This window comes from Anabrus simplex, chromosome 2 (assembly GCF_040414725.1).
Source record: "Anabrus simplex isolate iqAnaSimp1 chromosome 2, ASM4041472v1, whole genome shotgun sequence".
Classification (NCBI taxonomy): domain Eukaryota; kingdom Metazoa; phylum Arthropoda; class Insecta; order Orthoptera; family Tettigoniidae; genus Anabrus; species Anabrus simplex.
The window spans coordinates 469,856,432-469,877,246 of NC_090266.1; positions in this window are offsets into that span (position 1 = coordinate 469,856,432).

A 20,815-nucleotide genomic window follows, 5' to 3' on the forward strand; every position below is an offset into this window, starting at 1 on the left:
GAATGAGACAGAAGTGTTGCAAATCTAGAATTACATAAAGAACAAATAGAAGTTGAGAAAACCTATAAACACAAAATTTCATTCAATAACACTTCCTTTACCTTGCACCAGAGTGCATGACAATAGTTTTTTGGTAGTGACATCTGTGGAAAAACGTCCAAACTTCTTGATGTAAGCAAACACACAGCAACTAAAACCATTCAGTTTAGGCAACTTCAGAATAACACAATTACTTAATACTTTAGTGGTGACATCTTCTAATTAAAGTCTCAACTTCATGCAGTAGCAATTTTACATTTTGGTCGATAGAGGAGTTCATTAAGGCGCTTATTTTGAATGTGCGGAGTTGAGGTGTACCTCCCGGTACAATAATAATAATAATAATAATAATAATAATAATAATAATAATAATAATAATAATAATAATAATAATAATAATAATAATAATAATAATATTTGATGATGTAACTCAACGCAGTGTCTTCTTTCTCTTGAGATGTTCTACACTTTGCAGGAAGATGCTATGATATTACCATGTTTCAAGTCCCGGCGCACCTACTCAAGTCCTAGCCCTAGCAGTATTTGCAGTCGCGTACTATGGCCACCAAAATAACAACAGTAATCGCTCCGATATACTCAATGTCCTAAACTCCTGAAACTAATTAGCAATAACAGAACATGAACTGACTGTTGTTACATGAAGTGTGCTCTGCCTCTTCTGCCGCCATGCATTTCTGCTAGATTACAGCAATAGTTCAAGAACTAACCTTTCACCGACGGTTACGGTAGCTAGACATAAAACACACACACACACACACACACACACACACACACACACACACACACACACATATATATATATATATATATATATATATATATATATATATATATATATATATATATATATATATAAAATAAGGAATGGGTATTTTAGGCATACTGAAAAGCATTAAGGCTACATTACAGTCCAAACATATGAATTTACTTTGTTGAATTCTAAGTGACGCAGAGTAATAATGGTATGTACTGTACCAGTAAAATAGCCCGACTTTATGAATTAATATTAAAATTAGCACGAAGTAGGTCTCAGGGCAATTCTGGGTGGTTTCTAGCTAGGGCTTGGTACAGGAGGCAGGGTCCTATCCACAAGAAAAGTTTTAAATTGATTGAATAACTGTTTATTCAGAAAATGCATTTCAAAGTGCATATCACCTTACTGTTGATAGTCGCCGTCTTCAACATCGCCTTTTGATGACCCGTGCTCCCAGTTCACCAGGCTGAACGGGGCTGGAACACGTTCTGGAAGTTGCCAATATTACGTTGAGATAGGTCCGGAACACCCAGGTCGGTTGGATATGGGTTTGAGTCTCGAACCTTCGACGTTCTGGACGATCTCCGACGTTCTCTGACGATCTCCGACGATGTTGCGGGGTAATCACTCGTCACATAACTTTCACGAGTGTCCAGAATTACACAGTCCCCCGACACTTTGGTTTAACAGCACTGTTTCATTTAATATGGTTGGGATATGCCATCGAATTCACTCTTAATCTTGTAGATAGAATTTATAAGTTCACTAAAGATGAAGATGCGGGTATCATCGAGATTGGAAGAAAATAAAGCACAGTTCATGAAAAGAAATCATGAAACTGAAAATTGTTCACGCACTTGGCAGAGTTCGTGGTGATTTTCCACTAAATAAAGTAGCACTTGACATTGAAAGAAATGTATGACTGCTCTAGAGTTTATCGAAGACACTGCTGTCAGTCATGAAACAACACTAAACACTTTGACGAAGAAATAAGGTTGTAATGAAAAGTACAGTTCGTTGTTAGGCGCACTTGACATTACATAAAATAGGTGACTGTTCGAGAGTTTCTCAAAGACACTACTGCCAGTCACACACAGATAATTTACACACTGTTCAGAAGAAATAATACACAATTTTGTTTGAATTGGATAAAGAACACAGTTTGAGTTCGGAGTGAATCACTTGTGTCCTAGCACACGATTATACTTTTATCATGGTAATCATTTGCATCAACATTCATGAGAAAGTTCAAACACTTTCATAAATACTGTATCTATTAAGGAAATTATGCTGACTGAGATTTAAAGAAAAAATGTCGCAGTTAATAGTATAACGTAATAATGTCACACTGAAATTAATGATATGTTTGTTCAGAGGTTAAATTCTGCTGACTGATATTTAAAAAGAAATATCAGAGTTCCTAGTATAACGCAGTCCTGCCACATTTAAATTAATATTGGTTCGGAGATTAAGTTTCACACAGGTAGCGTGGTAATAAACTCAGTTCCACAAGAACGACGGCAAGTTAAGCTATATAGAGAAGTTTCTACATGCGCACAGAATATAAGTTATACTTTACTGTTATTACCTAAGTCCAATACATAACTTGTTATAATCAGAGTTCCAACACATGCAAAATGTGCAAGTTCAACACGCCTGTCAGAGTTTAAGTCCCACATGAAGACTTTAAATATTCGAAGATAGCCTCGTCAGCACTTCGACGAACACTGCAGCGTGGAGAGTGAGGCTGGACACTCAGCTATGACTCTCTGATCTGGGTAAAGTGAGCTCTCCTTATATTCAGTTCGGGGCTCCTACGTCTTCATATAACGTGATCTCTTGAGGTTGATTATCTCGCGAATCCCTCGACGGATTTTCTTGAGATTCGCAGTTTGGGACGTTTATGTTATCCTCTTCAGAATGAGGTATCGCTCAAATCGCTCCGATAATTATTAGAGAAGTTCTGAATTTTTTCAGTCGAATGTTCGCGAAGGAGTGACGTTCATATCCAGAACATACCAGGCCATGCAGTCTACGCGTGGTGTCAGGCGGGTAGTCTATCTTGTTCCTACAGCTACGTCACACAAACAGCTGTCGGCGGCTAGCCTGCTCGCTCTTCCGAACGTAAACAAACCAAGTTAGCTCTGAACGTCTTGTGTAATGATTGAATACAATTAATCATCAAAAAATACGCCATGTACAGTTCGTAACCAGTACAGTACATAACGTTAATTCAATTGCAACGGATTATAAGTGTCAAAAGCGTGCCAGGATTTTGCCCTGAAACGTTTTTTTAAGCGAATCAATAAATGTAATGATACAAGTCTCTCTCAAGTAAGCACTCTTATATGCCAACTGACTGCGCCAGGATTCGATCTCACAACTTTAAAAATAGATGCGAAACGTTTAGTCAATTACGCTACACAGCAAATTAGTCCTAACGGGAGTATATTGAAACTTCAATATGAGTAAATCACAAATTGTCCGGCCTCGCGGTATAGGAGGCAACGCGTCCGCGTGTCACCCGCGGCCCCGGTTTCGATTCCCGGCCGGGTCAGGGCTTTTTAATTGTAAATGATTAATATCCTTGGCCTGGGGACTGGGTATTTGTGTCGTCCTTAACGTTCCTTTCTTCACATTCAACACTTTACACTTCCGCCATTTACAAAATATACGTAGGTTCCTCAAGTGCAAGTAGGGGCAAAAATCTTTCTAGGTCGACGCCCCGAAAAAATAGCATTAAAAAAGTTACAAATTGGATTGCGATAAGTCTCTTGTTCACGTTATGTTTTTGATAAGAAGAAAAATATTCCCAAGACGAAATGAACCCTTCGGTATCACCAGAAGAAAGTGCAGTGTGAACCAAGCCTTACAGTAGTGTGACCCAGGGGTCGATCTGCTATGTCGTCGTGACGTGATTGCCGGAGGTATTAAGGGACAATTTTAGAATATACTAGCTGCTGTACTAATCGTTGACGGGTTAGTTTTGTACAATTATAGTATGTAGGTTAATACAATGCATATTGTATATTAGCTCAAGCTTTTCACATATCTTCATTCAACTTCTTTCCATTACACATTGGACTATATATGACATTGACGGTTTCCACTATTTTGAGTCACACAACTCTGTACCGTCCTATGTGCGTCCTCTAGCTCCTGTTGCACTCTTGACTACATGAACATGTGACTCATTGAAGAAAGACTGTTCTTATATTTTAATTTGTGATTTTGTCTTCGTTTTTGAGTGGCATACAAAACTTTTAGACTAAGAGGTTTCCTACCTTGCCACAACATTGTTTTGTTTTAGGTTTATCATCGTGTCTCACTTGGATTTTATACATTCTTTCTAATTGATTTTAATGGTACTCTTTCAACATCAATGCGTGTAGCTTTTAATATTTTTTCACTGAAAGATGGCTCAAAATGAGCCGAAGTATGTTTGATTAAAAATCGCTCCATCAAAAGATGGATGCATGTATTGAACAGGAGGACGTAATAAAAACTTTTCTATTGTAAAGTGAAAGCCGTCAATACGGAACGATACTATATCTTGCAATGATAACTTAATGGAGGCAGAAAGGACAGAGTACAAGTCAACTAACATCAGTCCATGAATTGTTATTGTTGATTAGTTTTAGGGACTCCCTCTGACGATAACTGACAGAATGACGGCCTTCGGATCCCAAGACCATGGGTTCAAAACCGAGAACGGCGCTTTCTGCTAGGTCTTTGCATTTATCTCACACATCAAAAAAGCTGTCATGACATAAACTGCTCCAAATAAAATTTAAAATAAGTTTTGTTTGAAATTTCTAATTAAAGTTAACCATTGTCGGCATGAACCTTGTTAAACATATTCCTAGCTCCCTTCGTTTTTACCCTCTATATCCTAATGCCGCTCCCTGGCCGAGGCGGTAAAGGCGTACTCGGTTCGTCCGGAAGGACGTGGGTTCGAATCCCCGTCAGAAAGTCGTAAAATTTAAGATACGAGATTTCCACTTCCGGAGGTGCAGCCTACAAAAAAATGAGTACCAGGTTAATTTCTGGGGGCAAAGGCGGCCGGGCGTAGGCCTAACTACTCTACGCCATCAGGAGCCGAGGTTACAGATAGTGGAAGCCTTTACCTTTCACCCCTCCAAGAGCCTTCATGGACATGACTTTGATTTGCTCTTTTTTATATCCCAATGCCAATCAGGCCAGCATTAAATTTGACATACGTCGAGCGAGTTGTCCATGCCGTTAGGGTCCCATATGTGTGAGCTACCATTTGGGAGATGCTAGTTCGAATCCCAACGTTGGCCGCCCTAAAAGAGGTTTTACTTGGTTTCCCATTTTCACACCAGGCAAATGCTGGAGCTGTACCTTATTAAGGCCGTAAGACCACGGCTGCCCTCTTCCAAATCGTAGCCTTTTCCCATCGTGTGTCGCCGAAAACATTCGATGTGTTAGTGCGATATTTAACCATTAGCCAAAAAAAAAAAATATATGTGTTAACGCAATTATAAAAGGTATGTCAAGTTTCATGTCCGCCTCTGTGGTGTAGTGGTTAGCGTGATTAGCTGCCACCCCCGGAGGTCCGGGTTCGATTCCCGGCTCTGCCACGAAATTTGAAAAGTGGTACGAGGGCTGGAACGGGGTCCACTCAGCCTCGGGAGGTCAACTTAGTAGAGGTGGGTTCGATTCCCACCTCAGCCAACCTGGAAGTGGTTTTCCGTGGTTTCCCACTTCTCCTCCAGGCAAATGCCGGGATGGTACCTAACTTAAGGCCACGGCCGCTTCCTTCCCTCTTCCTTGCCTGTCCCATCCAAACTTCCCATCCCTCCACAAGGTCCCTGTTCAGTTTAGCAGGCGAGGCCGCCTGGGCGAGGTACTGGTCATTCTCTCCAGTTGTATCCCCGACCAAGAGTCTGAAGCTCCAGGACACTGCCCTTGAGGCGGTAGAGGTGGGATCCCTCGCTGAGTCCGAGGGAAAAACCGAACCTGGAGGGTAAACAGATGATGATGATGATGATGTCAAGTTTCATAAAAGTGTGTCCTGTGGTTTCGCAGACAGACAGACAGTACTGTTGTTAGCCATCCGGTGATTCAACTCACCGCTCGGCGTTTCACCTGTTGGCGGGGATTCGACACTGGAAATGAACTATTTATGAGTGATACTGATCTGTTCTCATGAAGTGGGGAGAATGTCAGACTCGTGGAACAATATCGCTATGGGTAATGGAATCTCCGGCTTCTGAGGTAAGTGTGACCGATAAGATAAGAAACGCAGCTGCAAGCTGACATGCAGAAACCGAATAACATACACTCTGCGGTCAGGGCAGCGGATGTTTATATTAAGATTAGATAGGTCAAAGGTTCTTTCCTGTTTTAGTAACACGAACCAGAAATGCAAAACCTTGTTAAAAATATATATCACGTGCTAATAAAATTGAAAAATAGGGATTTATGAAATTATAGAAAAATGCCTAAGGTACATATTTTCTTAACAATATTTACTTGAAATTCCATTGCCTAGTAATTGATGATGATGATGATGCTTGTTGTTTTAAGGGGCCTAACATCGAAGGTCATCGGCCCCTAATGGTACGAAATGAAAGAACAAAAATTTCAAAGGCATCCACTGACCAAAATAAAAATAAAATATGTCATGAAGAATGAATGGATGGACAGGAACCCAACAAACCACAAAACAAACAAACAAAAACCAGTGGATCGGACTCAATAGAGATCGAAAATAACATTATTACCGACCAAGGAACCACTTATAAAGCACAATGATGCTTGGTGTCTAAATGGGATGCAAAATCCAAGTCTAAGGCCCCACAGAATGGTACATGTCGCGAGTAAAATAGAACCATGGTGTGTGTCATGTTGGCGTATTAATCAGAAGTAGCGAAGACTCACGGTGTTCCACAAAAGAGGGTACTACTCACAAGTATTGTACTTCGTACAGGTAACGCAGACCTATGGTGTTTCGCACACAATGGCGCCACTTAGAGCCAACGCAAACCGATGAGTTTTCTCACCTAGGTGTACTAGTCACGGGTGCCGGTCCCAAGGGCCCCGTGGTGTTCCGCACATAGTGAGTACTAATCACAGGCAACGCAGACCCACGGTGTCGCTCATATAGTGGTAAAACTCACAGGCTACGCCCAGAACCGCGGTGTTGCCCACATGGGTACAACGCACGGGTACTGGAATCCACCCGGCCAGGCTTTTTACTGCAACGAATCACAAACCTATTTCGTACCAAGTTAGTGATACTACTCGCAAGTACATGCAACCCATGGTGTTCCCCAGATGATGGTACGAATCAAGAGTAGTTTCATGGTTCTAATTCATTCATCCCTTGGTCGCCCCTTTCAGTCGCCTCTTACGACAGGCAGGGGATACCGTGGGTGAATTCTTCGTCTGCCTCCCCCCACCCACAGGGGGTGTGTGTTTGGTCCGCGAGAGGTATTTTATTTCCCTCAAGTCCGCCGGCAAGCCGGTTAGGACCCCCCTATCCGCCACCTGGGACGCGCCACATGGGAGTATCACCTCTCCCCCTGCTACGCCTGCGTAGCAGGTTCGTGGGCCTAGTAGTTAATGTTACTGCATGTTGAATATTGAGTGCTCAGCCCGGAGGCTGGTTTCATTCTCAACAGTTCCGCAGTCAACTGTCATAGATGGCCTAGGCGTCGCAGATGAGGCGTACTAGAATAATGAGGAGTTGCTTCCATCACCAAGCCAGAAGTTGCTATTTCATATCCGTCTTCCAGACCCAATGGAATGCATGCAACCAACTGATTCTAACTTATGAGCGACATTTTCACAGCATTCATGACAGTGATTGGCTGCGTAAGTGCTGACTTTCATTTACCAGAGACAAAGTTGAGACTGAGACAGGTAAATGAAAGTAACGGATTTATTTATTCCGCACCAGAAGATAATAATAATAATAATAATAATAATAATAATAATAATAATAATAATAATAATAATAATAATAATAATAATAATAATAATAATAATTGTACCGGATGTACACGTTCTCCGGCCGATTGAACTGTGCGCCTTCTAGAAGGCTATCTGTGCTGTGAACCCTGAACTTCGAACTTTAATCTTTAGATGTCTCTACTATTGGCCTATGTGCCCCTCTGGTGGGAGGATGGACAATTAAATTTTAAGGGACTGTTCACTTTTCTAGGTTTGTAAACCTTAAGTGTTTGTTGATGTTTTTTTCATATACTGAGGTTGTCAGCACTACTACGACTTTCTTCGTCCTTAAGTTATTAACCAGTCAGAAATGTTTGTTTATATTTTTCGAGCCAGTTATAATTGGGGCTACCGGGCGAGTTGGCTGTGCGGTTAGAGGTGCGCTGCTGTGAGCTTGCATCCGGGAGATAGTGGGTTTGAAACCCACCACACGGATGCAGAAGCAGTGCATACATAAATAAATGGCAAGAAGTGGATTATGTTGAATTATATAGGAAAATATTTTTGTTACACGGATTTCCCGTGGCTGTACAGTTTTTTTTCGTACTGTGATAGATTGAAATTTCAAGTTTGTTGAGAAAAATGTACTCTTCGACCGCACTATCTCAGGATAAAATTCACTGTGGAAGTGCCTAGGCGTCGTGCCATAACTGTTCACTTGAGCTTTTCAACCCTCACACCGCACGATGCGCTCAGTACACAGATTGCCGAGTATGGAGCGCGGACAGCTCAGAGCGCAGAACTTGCCGGCCACTGCTCTAGCGTCTCTAGTTACTGAAACGGCGTAAAGTACATAACATTAACCTGAACAGTCGCTTTCTAGTCTTTGTGGTGACATCTGTGGCTCAATGAGAACTTCAAGCGCAACAAGTAACGTTTAATAAGGTTGCTACTCTTTGCTTGTTATGTTAGCGAATATAATAATAATAATAATAATAATAATAATAATAATAATAATAATAATAATAATAATAATAATAATAATAATGTTATTTGCTTTACGTCCCACTGACTACTTTTACGGTCTTCGGAGACTCCGAGGTGCCGGAATTTAGTAACGCATGAGTTATTTTACGTGCCAGTAAATCTACTGACACGAGGCTGTCGTATTTGAGCACCTTCAAATACCACCGGACTGAGTCAGGATCGAACCTGCCAAGTTGGGGTTAGAAGGCCAGTGCCTTAACCGTCTGAGCCACTCAGCCTGGCACACGAATATAATAGATTAAAATTATGAAATATACACTGCTCACTGTATAAGGCCAACTGCTGTTGGTCTTAGGATATGCCAGAGTGCTAATTTTGTCCCCGTGAGGGCTCTTGATACGGTTCTCATACATTTAGGGCCTAAGCTTCCCTCAGTGTCAACCGACTGAGGTGGGACTCGAAGCCGCAGGCTTGAGAACAGGAGATAAATGTCTAACCAAATTAGCTACGTAACCACTTTCCTGTGAGGCATGCTACAAGGCACTCAAGTAGCGAGAGCTCAGACTTGAGCTAAGAAATCAGTACTTCGTTTCTGCACATGTCCGAGAATTCACGGATATAGCATGATTCTTGGCACCAGCAGACCCGTGTATTTCCAATGCTGCCTCATGCGCCACGTATGTTGACGGACCTGATGCAGGCAACAATAAGCGCCCAGTATCACCATGAGGCGAGTGGGGCAAGAGAGCAACGCGCACGGAATACTCATCGTATGTTCTCCAGACTTCTCCCATTCCTCCTTCCTTCCTTCCTTTCCTCCTTCCTTCCTTCCTTCCTAGCTCGCTTACTTTAGCCGGTTAAAGATTCTCCAACTTCTGTTTTCTTCAGTCGTAGTCCAAGTTACTTCTCTTCTCACTTTTCAGCTCTGGGAGGGTGAGGAAGTGGGTGGAGTTGGTTGCGGAGAAAAGGGTGTTAGTTTGTCAGGGAACGGAAAGAGCCTCAAGTGTTAAATTGATGTAGAAGCTTTTCTCCTTCTTGCGTGTTTTTTCCCCTCCTGTCCCTTAAAGGTTTCCAACCCCGAAGATCACATCCCTCAGATAAGGTGAACAATTACAAATGATTTGTTTTTATGATTTTAGTGAGGCATGAAGGACCCAAAGGTTGTGTGTTGTCCGCGCTCACACGCCCCTCCGCTGTAATAACCTTGTGTACAAAGCCAAGTCAGCGAGGGGGAATGACACCACACAAGCCACATGGCAAGCAGACCTTCCTCAAGTTCCCTTTCACACAAATCATTCATTTGGACCAATTATCTGCACCAGTTAATTTTGAGTGGCGTCACTGAAAGGCTGTGAAATTACCTAACTAATAACTTCCCTAACTAACTGAATTTGTTAATTTAGTTGGTGACTTCAAAGCAGGAGATTTACTTGAAGGCATTAATTCCCCAGTTTATCAAAGATGCATTAAAAGTCAAAGTTTAGCCCAGACATCACAAATGTTCTGAACACTATGTGTGAACGTGCTACATTCTGCCGTGTGACTTTAACAATGTCATAAGACAGAGGCAACAGTGACATAACAACTATTATACTATCAGTTTCTCTCCCGGCTGAGATATTTAGATATAATATTAATGGACGGAGCCTCCGTGGCTCCGGCCTCTCACCGCCGGGTTCCGTGGTTCAAATCCCGTACACTCCATGTGAGATTTGTGCTGGACAAAGAAGAGGCGGGACAGGTTTTTCTCCGGGTACTCCGGTTTTTCCTGTCATCTTTAATTCCCGCAACACTCTCTAATATAATTTCATCTGTCATTCATTAATCATTGCGACAGGCTTCGGCAGCCGGCACAATTCCTATCCCCGCCGCTGGACGGGGGCTTCATACATTCCATTCCTGACCCAGTCGAATGACTGGAAATAGGCTGAGGATTTTCATTTTTTCATTAACGACAAATGGAAACGAGAAAACTTGTGGAATGACTTGCTCGGGAAACTAACTAACATATTAGTATTTGAATATTATCATAACATTTTTATTTTTTGTTGTAACTCGGCAGGTTCGATACTGACTCAGCCCGGTGGTATAAGAAGGTGCTCAAATACGGCAGCCTCGTGTGGATACATTTACTGGCACTTCAAAGACCTCCTGCGGGACTAAATTCCGGTACCTCTGTGTCTCCGTAAACCGTAAAACTTGTTAGTGGGGCGTAAATATTATTATTATTATTATTATTATTATTATTATTATTATTATTATTATTATTATTATTATTAAGAAGGAAGACGTATTTTTTAGTGTCGACTCAGTTCATGCAACTTAAAACTTCTCAGTCTGTCGAACATACAAGTTCAAATATAATACTGCATATAACACTGCAACACGCCGCTAGAGAACACACTATTAAACAAAGAATGATATGTTTCGTTCTTCAAGAACGTCGCTGTAAATTTGCTCAAGCAATTGCTGAAAGTAACAGACGACAGCAGCTAAGATAAGTAGAGAAACATTTCTATAAGTTACTGAACTAACAGTAGAGGACTAATTCATTATTTATTTTTCGTATTTGTACAGCCCTTGAAGGGCCTTGGCCTACCAAGCGACCGCTGCTCAGCCCGAAGGCCTGCAGATTACGAGGTGTCGTGTGGTCAGCACGACGAATCCTCTCGGCCGTTATTCTTGGCTTTCTAGACCGGGGCCACCATCTCACCGTCAGATAGCTCCTCAATTCTAATCACGTAGGCTGAGTGGACCTCGAACCAGCCCTCAGGTCTAGGTAAAAGTCCCTGACCTGGCCGGGAATCGAACCCGGGGCCTCCGGGTAAGAGGCAGGCACGCTACCCCTACACCGCGGTGTTCATAACATCACCAATTCAAAATCATTGACTAGTTTACGCAACGTACATATGTTACGATCTCCGCTACCGCTACGTATACATCCTACTTTCGCATGCTGGTTTTCGCCGATCACGCCGCCACTGCTTCATTCACTCTTCTGCTATGCTCACCTGTCGCCTGCCTACTCTGTTCATCACGTGATCCTGACGTCATCTTCTTCTCCACGCACCGCCTCCTCTACCTGTGTGTGTGCTTGCGCTAACCTCTATTGGACACGTGATTATGACGTTTCTGGAATATGCTGGTTTTCAACTTCTCTATTCTTCTCGATGTTTCTGTACGATTATATAATATCGCTCCACCGCTCAAAATATTGAGTCTGGCTTCGTTACGGTGTGGTGGAAGCAGCCATACTACTGCTACGTTCGTTATTGTCATTTACCATCTGGACTGTTATTTTCTTCAGGTTATCCGGTGAGCAAGTTTTATCATAATGTTATTTGGACATTAAATTCTTCATTGGGCCATCTGCCCCACTTGAACTTTACTTTGGCCAGCTTATTACGGCATCAAATATATATGCAAGACATTATTTCGACTAAAACCTTTCAAACACGAACTGTACTACGGACAATGGAATTTTGAAATCACAATATCTGTTTCCTTGGACCATCGTTACCTTTTGGTATATGTTTATTTAACACATTCTGCAGCGTAACTTCACCCGGCGAAGAGAATCCCTTTCCCAGTTCAATCCCTACTTCATTTTAATCCTTTTTCCTTCTTTTCACTTCTTCTTTCAGGTTGCTTCCTCTATATCGACTTATATTATTCTTCATTGTACCCTTTATACTTATTCATACGGTTTTTGATGTTTTATATTGTAAATGTGGCACATTTTCCTTGTCTTTCAAGGTTTCCTCTATATATTTCAGTCTAGCAAACTCTTGTCTGCGATTTACTAAACTTGTTGAGAAATGTTTACTATTTTTATTATCTGTTAAATACATATCCTGTTTGCTTTGTTAAATTCGAGATTTTCTTGTTCCTGTCACTTTCTCTTGGTCCTATTCCTTCTCACTGCGCAAATTCTGCTGTAAATTATTAGTCTTATTATTATGATTATTATATCGTGCTGCTTCTTCTACCACATCTATGTTTGAGCTATCAACTAATATTGTATACTATTTTATCTCTGCTTCGTATGTACCTACGACGATAGCTGAGGGTATCTGTATTATTCCTGAACACCCTCGCTACCACTATATTGATAATCGGGCCCCTCAGAACAGTAAGATAACAGAGCTATCTCACCTCAGTATGATAGCAAACTTCTTCTCTCACCTCACATACTGTACATCTATTGTACGTATATATTCTACATATATGCACATGATTTGTCCGACTCCTTTGCTGAATGATCAGCATTATGGCTTTCGGTTCAGAGGGTCCCGGGCTCAATTCCCGACCGCGTCGGTGATTTGAATTGCGTCTAATAAATTCTTCTGACTCGGGAACTGGGTGTTTGTGTTTGTCCCAACACTTTCCTCTTCATATTCAGATATTACACCACATTACCAACCACCAGACAAACACGCAATTACTTCCCTCCATATGGGGTTGGCGTCAGGATGGACATTCGGACGTAAAACATGGCCAAATCCTAATGTTCGCACCTGGGACCCAGGTGTGGGAGAAAGCGGTAGAAGGGGATGAAGAAGTGGATGAAGAAGATACGCATGATTTAAAGTGATTTTAGAGAATCTCAGCATGTTCTTGTAGAAATTGCTTTGTTTAATAGTGTCTTTACTGGTATGGTATAGTGTTTTCTATTAAGTTTTAACTAGTGTGTTCGACAGCCTGAAAAGCTTTTTAGTGATATATTATTATAACAGTTCTTCTGTGAAATTACCTGCATACTATTCCTTTAGGTGACCTTATGTGGGTACGACAAGTGTATTAGACCTACATGTCAGTGTGTGTGTGTGTGTGTGTGTGTGTGTGTGTGTGTGTGTGTGTAAGTAAGTACACGATGACAGTGTACATGCTTGTCTAAGCATCCCGCGATTTTCGATAACAACTTGATGAGCCAGAAAACTGAAACGTTCTATATGCATTGTCAGTATATATTTAGCTTTGTTTAACTCCGTTGGAAGTGATAAAAATCTCAGTGCAACTTTATAAAATAATCAAGAGCATATTTTGAAGGAACCTAATAAATTTCGGTCTAGTCATCGTGCTGACGAGCTTTTTCAAAAAATGAAATTTCTATTCATATTCTACGCTGAACTTCCTGAATATCGATATTAGTAAAGTTAATAACATCATCATAATTGTCTGACTCCTTTCTCGAATGGTCTGCGTTGAGGCCTTCGGTTCAGAGGGTGCCGGGTCTGATTCCCAGCCGGGTCGGGTATTTTAATCGTGTCTGGTTAATCTTCTGGATCGGGTACTGGGTGATTTTATTTGCCCCAACACTCTCCTCTTCAAATTGAGACAACATACCACACTACCAGCCACCACACAGAAACACGCAATAGTGATTACATCCCTCCATATGCGGCTGGTGTCAAGAAGAGCATCCGGCCGTAAAGCAAGGCCAAATCCGCATGTGCGACCCGCGAACCCACAGGTGTGGGAAAAGCGGAAGTAGAATATTATCATAATTCATTTTTTATTCTTTGGCCCCTTTTCCCCTTATTCTGGTGGGTCGTGAGTTCGGTGATTTTTGTCACATATGTGAACTTGGCCTAGATTTACGTAGCCGGATGCCTTCCCAACCCTACATGGATAGATGTATTTGATTATTACGTGTTTCTAGGGTGGGTGACAGTGTGGTGTATGTGCCCTCGAATCGAAGGAATTAACTAGAGGTAGCTAAAATCTCCACCCCTGCCGGGAATCCACACTGAGACCCTCTGAGCCAAACGCCACTACTATGACGGTTCAGTCAAGTTTCTAGACCTTTAAAGTCTAAGTCGAGGAATGAAACACGTGATGGCTCTATATAAACAACGCTTTATGAGGCATAATTGATGTAATATCCGCTAAATACACTTCAAGAAGACGTGGTGATGTGTGCACGTCCAGAGTGGGGTTAATTCTACTGGAGTGGACGACATTCTACACATACTGTATACAGCTCGTTAATAGTGACATTCTCTGGAATTAAATGTATTTCATCATTTGTTTGCAGAACTCATTGTGTGAATTGAGATATCACCCTAGTCTATCGGCTTTATGTACCCTTTCCACGGCTACTATAGGCGCTCCGTGCTTCGTGCCACTCAATTCCGTTGTGTCAACAAAGGGGATATAAACAATAAGACATTCCACAAATACAGGCAATTATAACCGATGGTATTTGCACTCTTTGGGAACATGCTGGACAAAAGCAAATGAAACAGTCACTTTTCTCAATGTTGCCCAGTTTCGAATTAGAGTGAATAATAATAATACTACTAATAATAATAATAATAATGTTATTGGCTTTACGTCCCAGTAACTACGTTTTGCGGTTTTTGGAGACGCCGAGTGACGGAATTATGTCCCACAGGAGTTCTTTTACGTGCCAGTAAATCTACTCCTACACCTTCAAATACCATCGGACTTAGCCAGAATCGAACCTGCCAAGTGGGGCAAGAAGGCCAGCGCTTCAACCGTCTGAGCCACTCAACCCGGCATTTTTAGAGTTAACTAGCTGAAACCCGTCAAGACATGACGGCCAATGGGGTAAACATTTATGGAAGGATTTCCTTATATAAACTTTCCTTGCACTTTACTTGTTTTTACAATGTTCTTTATGTCACATCGACACATATAATTCCCATGGCAACGATGGAATAGGAAATAGCTAGAAGTGGGAAGGAAGTGGCCGTGCCCTTCATTAAGGTACAGCTCCAGCATTCGCCTGGTGTGAAAATAGGAAACCACGAGAACCATCTTCCAGGCTGCCGATACTGGGGTTCGAACCCACTATCTCCGAAATGCAAGTTGATTGCTACGAGACTCAAACCACGCAGCCCCTTGCAACTTTAAAATATCGCTTTCTACACAATGCAACTTTTAACTGGCCATGGCTGAAAAGTGGCTGAGGTAAACAAGGACACTCACGTCCCCTGAAGTGTATTGACTGAGATACAAAATGCCAAGCTAATTGGAAATTGATGCCTCTTGAAAGAAACTGGAAGTATTTTATCGGATATTGTTAAGTCAGTTCGAGTGATTAAAGTTTTCTGTCCAGCTTTATCTCAACTTATTATTTCCACATCGAAACATATTTCGCACATACTTCTTAGAATTAGGTCCAAGTAGCATAACTTTGGCTCCAGTTATTTGAATAAGAATATGTGGAGGCAGGCCATTAATTCAAAGAAATTCAAGAATTATGTGGGAAACTGAAGTGCAGTAGCTAGCTTTCATCTTTAGTTTTAATCTGTTGACGCTAGTGTATGGGTTTGAACTACCGCGTATAAGCCCAATAAATTTCAAATTAATTAACAATGGCAACTTTTGAGAAAGTGATGTGATCTCTCGCAGAAATGAACGTGTTGCTATAAATGTCAATCACTATGTCATCATGTGCTAAAATTCTGGTTCGTAGTTCAGTAATATTTGATCCGTCACAATCTACGGAGGGACAGTCCCCGTTACCGATTTCTTGCAAAAAATCTGCGAATTCCATTTCTATGTGGTTTTGTGCGCACACTTTTATCTAAGAGACGTGTTTTGAAGAAGGTTTAAGAAGGTAACTATTTAGTCTATATATAATACTAGCAGTTACCCGCGGCTTCCCTCGCGTGGAGTTCGTAATTTGAAAAAGTAATCGTTCCTCGGTACTGTACTGACACATTATCTGAAAATTCCTAAAGTATAAAAATCACCGAAAATGTGAGTTTCATTTACCCCAGAAACACTCTGTAAGAACGTTTTGGGGTATTGCCTTTTGGGGCTAAGTTGACCAAGCGGCACAGAACTGTACATGTGAGAAAAAGACTTCTCTGAAGTCGGAAAAAGGAAACAAACATGTTTCTTTATTTTTAAAGGAGATTCCAGTTACTTATTTCCACGTCTGTAACATCTTCAGTTTTTGAGGTATAGGTATCCCCATAAAAGGAATTCAACCCCTTTATCAGTCCGTCCCCCACCCTAACCCCACCTAAGTGCATTTTCCGAAAACAAAATATACAGTACATGTTTCTTTAGTTTTAAAGGAGATTCCAAATACCAATTTTCACGTCTATAACATATTCTGTTCTTGAGATATCAGCATTCTCATAAAAAAATGATTCAACTCTTTTTTTCACATCTTTTCACCCCGTTTACTGCCTTTTCCGAAAACAAATAATACTGTGCCCTACAGGACCCTATGGTTCCGGCCAGGCGAATGCCGGTCTCGAACCCAGAGTACAGTAGTGAAAGAACTCCCACAAACGTGAGCTTGTGCACATAGTCTTACCTGAACACATATCCACGCTCGGCCGCACAATCGCGCACTTCTCAGGGATAACAAAGGAGAACAAAGGGCAATATTAAGATAAAACACTAGGATATGTGACTAATCAGGTAAGAATCAGCTAAAATAAAATTAAAAAAAATATCTAACAGAAAACATCGCTGCATTCAAAGTTTTACAATCAGGGATTTATTACATAAAAATATACTGTTTACAAATATGAGTTTTCAAATATGATTGGGGTAAAGATAATGTTGAGCCGATGACAACCAGTTCACAGCCTTCACGAAACAGCTCTGCTGTAACAAGCATTTTACAATTGTGTAAGTAATGAAATCTAGAAAGACGGATATCTGCTGAAATACACATCTAACAGTAATTCCCATAAAATTTACTATGCCTCGTACCATCGAACCCCGGTGCAAACAAATATCAACACATAATGTACAGTGCCCAGACCCGGTCTCGAACCCTGGTCCCATGAAAAGCAAGGCGTTGAATATTCATATACAAGCTATATAAAAGGAACACAACCAACATGTCCAAGGGGTCAATATCAAACGGGCCAGTGTTAAAATTAAAGTAGAACAAACAGAACAAAAATCTCTCCCTGCGTTCAAAACATCAAGGTCGTCTTCTCCCCCTTACACACTCGACAAGCTGCAGACAGCCATATAACCAAGTTTCAAGACTGTGACGGCAGACACAATAACCCTCACCAGCCGAGTACTCGACAAGCTGCAGACCACACAATTTATGAGCCCAGCTGACTGACTGCGTGCTAAGAAACTTCGCCTTTCAAAGTACCTCACATAATCTGGCTGCTAAAAGCACTCTTTTAAATACACACGGGCTATCCGCCCTCATCTCAATATCACCAGCAATATAACAAATCTTATTTCCGCCTCCCATGGGCTCAACCTTGATAATACAAAGGCACAAATCAGTAAGCTATAGTCACATGGCCATAATAAGGCATCTCAAATGCATCCAATACACTCTCAAACTGTGCTGGGGCTCTCTCATATCAATTCATACAGTCAGCTACATGCATAATGTCCACATCTCTCAAACATTCGGACTCGCTCGTCCTGTCAGTAAAGCTAGGTGAATTACGGGGTAAATCCTGGTCTCAACTATACAGCCTACGTCTGCAGAGACAAATGCCTAAACGCGACACAATAAACAGTGCCTGCCTGTTTGACTAACCTACCATGACCAAGGGAGTTCGACCTGACCCATGAAGATAACACGTACGCTAATATAATACTATCGAAATGAAATATAAACACACCAACAAGGAATCTACAAACTATCATCTACCCTAATGTACGGGGTTCGAGCTTGAGGCCCAGCTCTTTATTACCAAGAATTTTCCTACCATAAACTAACCTGTTGGCTGACGGCCCCCCTATTCCTATCTAAATTTAAATGACATGCTTGAAACAGAATTGGAAAGCTCTGACCTTATATGATTGATGACATGACGGAGCGGCCCTTCCTGTGGACCACTGAATTTACCACATCATGACAAACTGCGACGCTTGCAGCAGATACTGGTGAACAATTGGAGACATTCTATCTTGCGTGAGTCCTTCGTACTGCTCCTTAGATGGTTGGAAGATGTCCCCTTCGATGTCGCGCTGATCAGGTACGCCCAAAGTTCCTGGATCGATTCCCGATGTCGTGCCGACTTCAGCTCCCGTTGTGGCTTCCTCGCAATGATGATGTAGAAGCTCGTTCTGGCTTGATGCAGGGGTAACTGAAAACAAATTCATTTATTACAGACTGTCCAGACTCGATGCCTGTTTCCACTACTATCGTGCTTCACACGTTACATTGACTAAGTCTTGTTCTGAATTTTAAACCTGGTACACTATAGTTTCTTCACCACTCTTAGTAACACTGTTATTCCATCCTTTCACTCGGACAACATGTCGTGCTATAAGAACTACCCTGAGCCTACATTTATTCTAGCATTACGTCAGTTACAACTTGACCTCACAGAAATATGAAGCTACTAGTTCATCAGTCTATTATAGGCAGTACCTCATCTCACCATAGCATATCAACACAGGTAATATCAAGAATTTAGCTGAATATTCAAGTTGATTACTTACTTCCTCGCAGATTCAGTAGTACTAGTTGTATGTGCAGCTCGAAGATACAACGTTGTTCTCAGTACCGACTCGCAGCATGACGACTTCGTTCAAGTAGCCTTACGGTCAAAGAATGAGGCTGATGTGCCAGGCGGCCTTGCATTTATAATCAGGTTGGCGTAGCCACGCCGCTTGATCGCGTGCAGGATACGCGCGCCCGCGACTCGAAGTTTTCCCGCACAAAGCACGTCAAGTACCCTACTTAACGAATGCATTTATGATTGCAGCCCTAATGCATATCAAAATTAAGCACAAATTATGCAGGTTGCAATTCTTGTATCAGATCCAATGCATCTCTTACGTAACCAAAGATATTAATTTAATTCTTTCTTCCCTCCTAAGGTTAGTTTTGCCGGGATCCGGGAAGCGTCCCCAATCTTCATTAAGAGGCTTGGCTTGGAACATAAATCCCTATAATGAGGTTCTGGAGATTTTCATAATGACGCTCTAGCTCTCTTCACACGAGAACGCTTCTTCTGGAATCTTTTATGAAATAGACTATAAGACAATGACTCCCTTGGTGGTCTTATGTAATCCCAATATCCAATACTAAAATCTATACTATTGGTCCATGAACAGAATGGTTCAATACGTACTCCTGTATTTTTAAAGGACTTACTAAATACCAAGTTTCATGTGTGTACCTGTTATGCTTTTGACATGTATTGTAGATATACCGGTATTCAATTTTAAAATTCACAAGCTTTTTCAATTCTTTTCAGCCCCTTAAGTAGATTTTCCGAAAAAGTACGTGTTTCTTTATTTTTAAAGGAGATTCAAAATACCAACTTTGACGTCTGTAACATCTTCATTTTTTGAGATATAATTATCCTCCTAAACAGAATTCAATTACTTCTTTAATTATTTTCACTCCCCCCCCCCTCAAGTCGATATTCCAACAAAAGTAAATACGTGTTTATATTTCAAGGAGTTTCATAATACCAATTTTCTCGTCTGCAACATCTTTCGTTTTTGAGATATCAATATGCTAATAAAAATAATTCAACCTCCTTTTCAGTCCTTTCTAAGCCCGCCACCCATGTGTTTTTTCCGAAACCAGAACAAGTTTCTTTATTTCTAGTAGAAATTAAAAATACCAATTTTCACTTCTGTAACATGTTAAGTTTTTGAGATAATGTAGATATGCTCAATTTTAAGATTTCAGCCCCTTTTTAGTTCCCCTTAAGTGGATTCCCCAAAAACGAATCACCTATGATTTTTACTTTTACAGGAGATTCCAAACGCCAATTTTTACGTCTGTAACATGTTATGTTTCTGAGATATACTGTAAATATAGTCTTTCAAAACATTCACCCCATTTGTCACTCCTGTTTACCCCCCATTAATTGGGGATTCCAAAAAGAAATATATGTGTCTTTATTTTTAATAATAATAATAATAATAATAATAATATTGTTTGGTTTACGTCCCACTAACGTTTTCGGTTTTCGGAGACGCCGAGGTGCCGGAATTTAGTCCCGCAGGAGTTCTTTTACGTGCCAGTAAATCTACCGACACGAGGCTGACGTATTTGAGCACCTTCAAATACCACCGGACTGAGCCAGGATCGAACCTACCAAGCTGGGGTGAGAAGGCCAGCGCCTCAACCGTCTGAGCCATTCAGCCCAGCCTCTTTAT